The sequence below is a fragment of the Quercus robur genome, chromosome 10, assembly GCF_932294415.1.
Source record: "Quercus robur chromosome 10, dhQueRobu3.1, whole genome shotgun sequence".
NCBI classification, from domain to species: domain Eukaryota; kingdom Viridiplantae; phylum Streptophyta; class Magnoliopsida; order Fagales; family Fagaceae; genus Quercus; species Quercus robur.
Genome location: NC_065543.1, coordinates 28,090,273 through 28,096,535, shown reverse-complemented (window position 1 = coordinate 28,096,535; position 6,263 = coordinate 28,090,273). Strand labels below are relative to the sequence as shown.

Below are 6,263 nucleotides of genomic sequence, written 5' to 3'. Positions count from 1 at the left end.
AGAAAAATCTTGCAGGTCTACGTACAATTGCGAATCTTGCTTGAAACACTCCAAATGCATGCTTTACATCCTTCCTATACGCCTCTTGGGCTTTTGCAAATAATTTTCTTTTTTCTCATTGTGGAGCTAAAATTGTTTTTACAAGTGTTGACCACTTTCAATATATGCCATTGGCTAGATAGTATCCCATTGTGTAGTCATTGCCATTGATTGAGTAATTAACTACTAGCTCAAAAAATATATTAGACCTTTCTAACACATTAATGTTATTATTTGACCCAGATAACCCAAAAAATGTGTGTCATATCTAAAGATCATATGATGCCATTGTTTTCAAAATAATCGTTGGCTCACGAATATGACCACTAAATTGACATTTATATGCAGTTGGACAATTTATTCTATTTCCAATGCATACAATCAATGCTTCCTAGCATCCCTAAAAATCCTTGGCTTTCACCATGAGCTAACAATTTATCAATGTCTTCATTGTTTGGCGACCTCAAGTATTCCTCAAAGAAAATATCAACCACTGCTGCAACAATTTTTTTCAAACTCTCCATTGCAGTGATTTCTCTAATCCACACATATTCATCCATAAAATCAGCTGTTACCCCATATGCAAGCATCCAAATTGCAGCGGTCATCTTTTGAAGTGAAGATAAACCAAGCCTTCAGGCATTATCTCTTTTTTGGATAAAGTAAGTTTCATGTGCTTCTACCTTAAATTGAACACGTAGAAAAAGAGAACGACCCATCCTAAATCTCCTCCGAAATAAATTAGAAGGATATACTGGATATTCAGCAAAGTAATCGAGATAAAGTCTTTTATTACCTGCCAAATGATTACGTCTAATATATCGACGATGTTTACGTTGTGATGTTGAACTCTTAAGATGTCTATTTATTATCTCATTCTCATTTGAGTCATCAAAAAGCAATTTTCGAAACAAAGAGCGACCCATGGACACAACCTTCAAGACAACATTGTTAAAAAATTATCATTATAAATGAAAGGAAGATAAGCAAAACAAGTTCTATAATATTCATTTGGGGGCATTGAAACTACTTAGTTTATGAAATATAATATAACAACAAAACTCCTAGAAGCATTTACCAAAACAAGGTCAAAACAAGACATAAGTATAAGATTGAACATAGACTTAAGCATAGAAGATATGACATCAATCATAAAAAATACATAAACATTTCATATAACAAAAAAAATGTTCTGATTACATAAATGGTATAATAGAAAATACCAAGGAATCACATAAGAGTCCAGACCTTTTTTGGTACATAACAAAATACAAAAAAAAGCTAGTACCAAAAATGAGGTTGGAATAAAACATCATTTACATGTGCCAAAACCTAGGCCTAAAATAAGTTAATACAAAAATTTGGTTGGAACAAAGACTTCATCAATATGTACCAAAACTAGGCCTAAATAAGCTAGTACAAAAAACAAGCACAAGACATCATCTACATGTCAAACTCAACTATTTACCACCAGTTAGTCTTGCAATGATTTCCTCTTGGCGTTTTTCAAAAAAATTCTTTGAATTTCGGTCATGCCACTTGTATACATTATCATTATTTTTTGTCCTCCTTTTCCATTTCAATACGAAGCCTTTCCTTTTCAATCCCAATTCTTTCATTCCCTTTAAGCATTTGAATCCCAAGCCTTTCCTTTTCAAAACTAATTCTTTCTTCATCTACTCGAACCCTTTCCTTTTCAAAACCAATTCTTTGTTCGTCTACTCGAACCCTTTCCACATTGATTCGAAGAGCCTCTTTTTCTTGTTCATATACTTCTTCAATGTAGTGCAATTTCTTTGCCAAAAATTCCCCAAAATCTTTATCACCATCCTTTCTCTTTCAATTAGCCTTTTTGACTTTTCTACCAATCGGTCTCTCAAACTCCATTGTGTTACCACCCCCCCCCCCCCCCAACTTCAGGTATTGAACTCGAAGTTTGAGGTAACCCTTTTGATCTTTCCTTAGGCATACTCCACTTTGGTTGGTGCTTCAACAAAAGCCAACAATGTTCAAATTGGAAACATGTATTGTTGGGTGATGTAGCTTTATTCAAAGCCTTTGCTTGATCAAGCTAAATTACCACAAAAAAAAAAAAAAAAAATTAACATAATTAGTATGTCTATTGCTAAAAGTTAATATTTTGACATTGCAATATAATTTATACCTTGTTTTTGTCAGTCATACCACTTTGATTCTTGCTTTTGCTCATTACCACGCACGGGATCCACATTAGTGTTAAAGCCACGCCGAGACAAGGAGGATATCTTCCTCCACACTAAAGTTGCCACCTCGTGTTGCTGTTTTGGGGGTGATAATTTCAAGTTCTGGGGGAGAATCTTCAATAGACATTGGGGGATTTTGATATTTTTCCAAAAATTATGCCTCAAAGTTGGAATCAGATTGTAAGATATTAGCATATAGGGATATGTTATGTTGTGAATTCATCCCCTTTAAAATAGGTAATGTAAAAAAATTAGTACCTATTCCCAAAATTGAACCCAAAAATTTGACGTAAACACTGTGATTACATCTTCAATTGGACCCTATACTATATGACAAACATAAAGTTGATATTATGCAGAAACTTTTAATTTTCTTTACATATGCAATGATTTGTCCTAACTGCATGATTAGTATCCCTATAGATCATCAAGGGGATTCCAACTTACAAGGGGTGTAGAAACAAGCTTAGGAAGAAAACAGGTCCATAAATATCCAAGCTAGCTAATTACAGAGCTATTGAAAAGAAAACAAGCTTGCTAATTATAGAGTTATTGAAAAGAAAACTATTGAAAAGAGAGGAAGAAGAAAATAATAGATGGAGCTACTCAAAATTCATTTGAGGCGTATAACAAACGGTTAGAGAAAGAACCCACAGATTCTTCACCGATTCAAACGGCCACCGATTCAGCACCGATTTAAACAAACAGATAGTCACCGATTCAAACAAACAAACACAGCCACCGATTCAAACAAACACCAACAGCAACCTTTACCAATCTAGCCACCGATTCAAACAAACACCAACAACAACCATCACCGATCTAGCCACCGAGAAACCATAAACCCAAAAACGACCAAATGCACGCTCCACAAAGAAACCCAAAAATTCCAAACGAAACCCAAAATTAAACCAACCAACAAACCCTTGAATCTTCAGTGTGGGGATAGAGCAATACAGTGAAGAGGAAAAAAAACACCAACTTGTTCCATCACCAATCCAGCCACCGAGAAACTACAAACCCAGAAACGAGAGGAAGCGCGCTCCACCAAGAAACCCAAAAATTCCAAATGAAACCCAAAATTAAACCAAAAACCCTTGAATCTTTAGTTTAGGGATAGAGCAATACAATGAAGAGGAAAAAAAAGGTAGAGGGAAAGAGAGTGATTGGAGCGGCATGGGCAATGGAGCTTCTGCAATTGGGAGAGAGAGTGAGACGAGTGACCAAAGAGAATGAGTGAGAAGAGGAGAGTGGTCTATACCATGTTATGAGGAGAGTGAGTGTAAAAATTTTTACAACCAAGTGAACAGTAGGTTCTATATATACGAACCCACTGTTCACAGGTTGTAAAAATTTTTAAGAACCCATACTCGGATGTTGGGCAGTTTTTGAGGTTTTGGATGCAAAATAGCAACTGGGTGTTTCATAAAATTGTGCTATGCACTAATGTTATATACACCCTAGTTGTCATCTTTTCGGAAGACAAGCCAGAAAAAAACATGGGTAATACTACTAAATATGTTTTCTTCTTTGCCTACGTTACTTTCATCCTCTTCTTTATGGCAGGTAAGCATTAAGCAATTGTAGACCTTTATTATAATTACCATACTTTTGCAATCCAACTTATCTTATAACCTTTAGAGAATTTATCATATATTGTTACTTGTTAGGTATAATTATTTGAGCAGTGTTATGGGCATAATATTTCACAACAAAGTTTTATTGATTTTTATTTGGGTTCACAACTATAATTACTTTTTTATCTACTATTAACAACTTGTCATTTAAGATTTGTTTTGAAAATGTTATGCTGAGGCTTTATTCTAATTATTTTGTTTTAGGCAATACTGGATTCTTACTAAAAATCGAAGGAAATTGATGTTTCTCAATTTTCTACAACTTGATTTCATTTTGTTTATTTTCAACAATTAATTCATGTTTTCACATGTGAAATCAGCTGTAAAGAAGGAGGTGCTCGGTTATCAAATGTTTAAAGGCGAAAAACACATTTTAGTCCCTACATTTTCAGGCGATTCCCATTTTAGTCCCTAAATTTTATTTTTACCGTTTTTAGTCCCTATCCTGAAAAACGCTTTTTATTTTGGTCCCTGCCGTTACATCAGAAACGGAAATTGCAGAGCTGGCAAACGGCATGCACTGTTAGCCTGACGTGGCCATTAAAATAATAATAAAAAATGCCACGTCAGCATTTAAATTAAAAAAATTAATTTATTAATTTTAACTAAATAAAAAAATTAAAAACAGAATTAAAAACTAAAAATCATATGAATTGAGATCTAAGTGTGTCTTGAACAAGAACAACAAGAACACAAACTCAAATCCAAGAACACAAACCCATAAATTAAAAAAACAAACAAAAAAAAAACCATCAAAGCATTAGTTCAAACCCACTCCGATCTCCGCTGATCCAAACCTACGCACACAAGCTCAAATCCAAGAACACAAACCCAGAAATTAAAAAAAAAAAAAAAAAAAAAAAAAAAAACCCATCAAAGCATTAGTTCAAACCCACTCCGATCTCCGCCGATCCAAACCCACGCACACATCACAGCACACACCTAGTTTCGATCACACCCAGATCAACCTAGAAACCCACTGAGAAACCCACCGATCCAAACCCACGCACACATCACAGCACACACCCAGCTCCAATCACACTCAGATCAACCCAGAAATCCACCACCCAACAAATACCAAATCAGAACAATCACTTACCCCAACCACAACTTACTGATTTGTTTTTCGTTTCACTCAATGGAGATATCTCACAATCCACACTGATCTAAGCTCCATGCCGATCTGAGAGTGAGGACTGTTTGGTTCTCCACAAAAAAAAAAAATATATATATATATATATATATATATCTAAGCTCCGATCTGAGAATGAGGAAGGATAGAGAGACTAAGATCTACGGATTCGACGATCCAAACCCAGAAATTGATGCGTTAGCTATGGGTTCAAAAGGGTTTTTCAGTTTGGGTTTTTCTTTTACGCTAATGATTGTTTTTTCAATAGTGTTAGGGGAGATGGTTTTTGGGGACTTAACGTTTTTGAGAGATGAGTTTTTGGGGAAGGAGAGTTTTTTTATTATCCAGTTCTAGTTTTAGTTAATAGAAGAAGTGTCAGGTGGATAAATAGTGAAAAATACCTTCTTCTTTTTTTTGTTTGTTTTTTTAATTTCTGGGTTTGTGTTCTTGGATTTGAGTTTGTGTTCTTGTTGTTCTTGTTCAAGACACACTTAGATCTCAATTCATATGATTTTTAGTTTTTAATTCTGTTTTTAATTTTTTTTATTTAGTTAAAATTAATAAATTAATTTTTTTTAATTTAAATGCTGACGTGGCATTTTTTATTATTATTTTAATGGCCACGTCAGGCCAACAGTGCATGCCGTTTGCCAGCTATGCAATTTCCGTTTCTGATGTAACGGTAGGGACCAAAATAAAAAGCGTTTTTCAGGATAGGGACTAAAAACGGTAAAAATAAAATTTAGGGACTAAAATGGGAATCGCCTGAAAATGTAGGGACTAAAATGTGTTTTTCGCCATGTTTAAAAGTCACACATGGGCTGGGCCATGCTTCAATCAGTACAAATGCGACATGCAATGCAAGAACTTGGAGAATGCTAGTTGGGGAGAGTGTCGTAATCGTTGGTTTTCATGCTACTGCTTGCTTCAGAGTAATACCACAAACTGATGAACATACCTCATTAATATGCATCAAACCATGAAGCAATTACAAGAAGAATAACAATTTCATTTTATGATGTTTTTCAGTTTCTTTTTTTTTTTTTTTTTTTTGGGTGGTATCATTGCTATCAAATGTCCATGGCAATCGAACCCCATAGACTCCTCATATGTCGTTGCTTACATGTGTGAAGTTCTAATTAGGAAAAAAAAAATTATCTTTATACTTTATGACGCTAGTTACCTCCTCGTGTGATACAAAGATCCAGCAATAAGCAATAGCTTCAAGTTACA

At 34.6% G+C, this 6,263-nt stretch overlaps 1 long non-coding RNA gene across 1 annotated transcript; it reads right to left on the bottom strand.

The window, feature by feature from the left end:
• Window positions 1-1,184: 1,184 nt before the first annotated feature.
• Window positions 1,185-4,250, bottom strand: LOC126703070 (uncharacterized). Its single transcript, XR_007647925.1, has 2 exons — window positions 2,204-4,250; window positions 1,185-2,110 (listed from the first exon to the last, which is right to left on the bottom strand). It is a non-coding gene; the product is annotated as an uncharacterized LOC126703070 (long non-coding RNA).
• Between the last annotated feature and the right edge of the window lie 2,013 nt (window positions 4,251-6,263).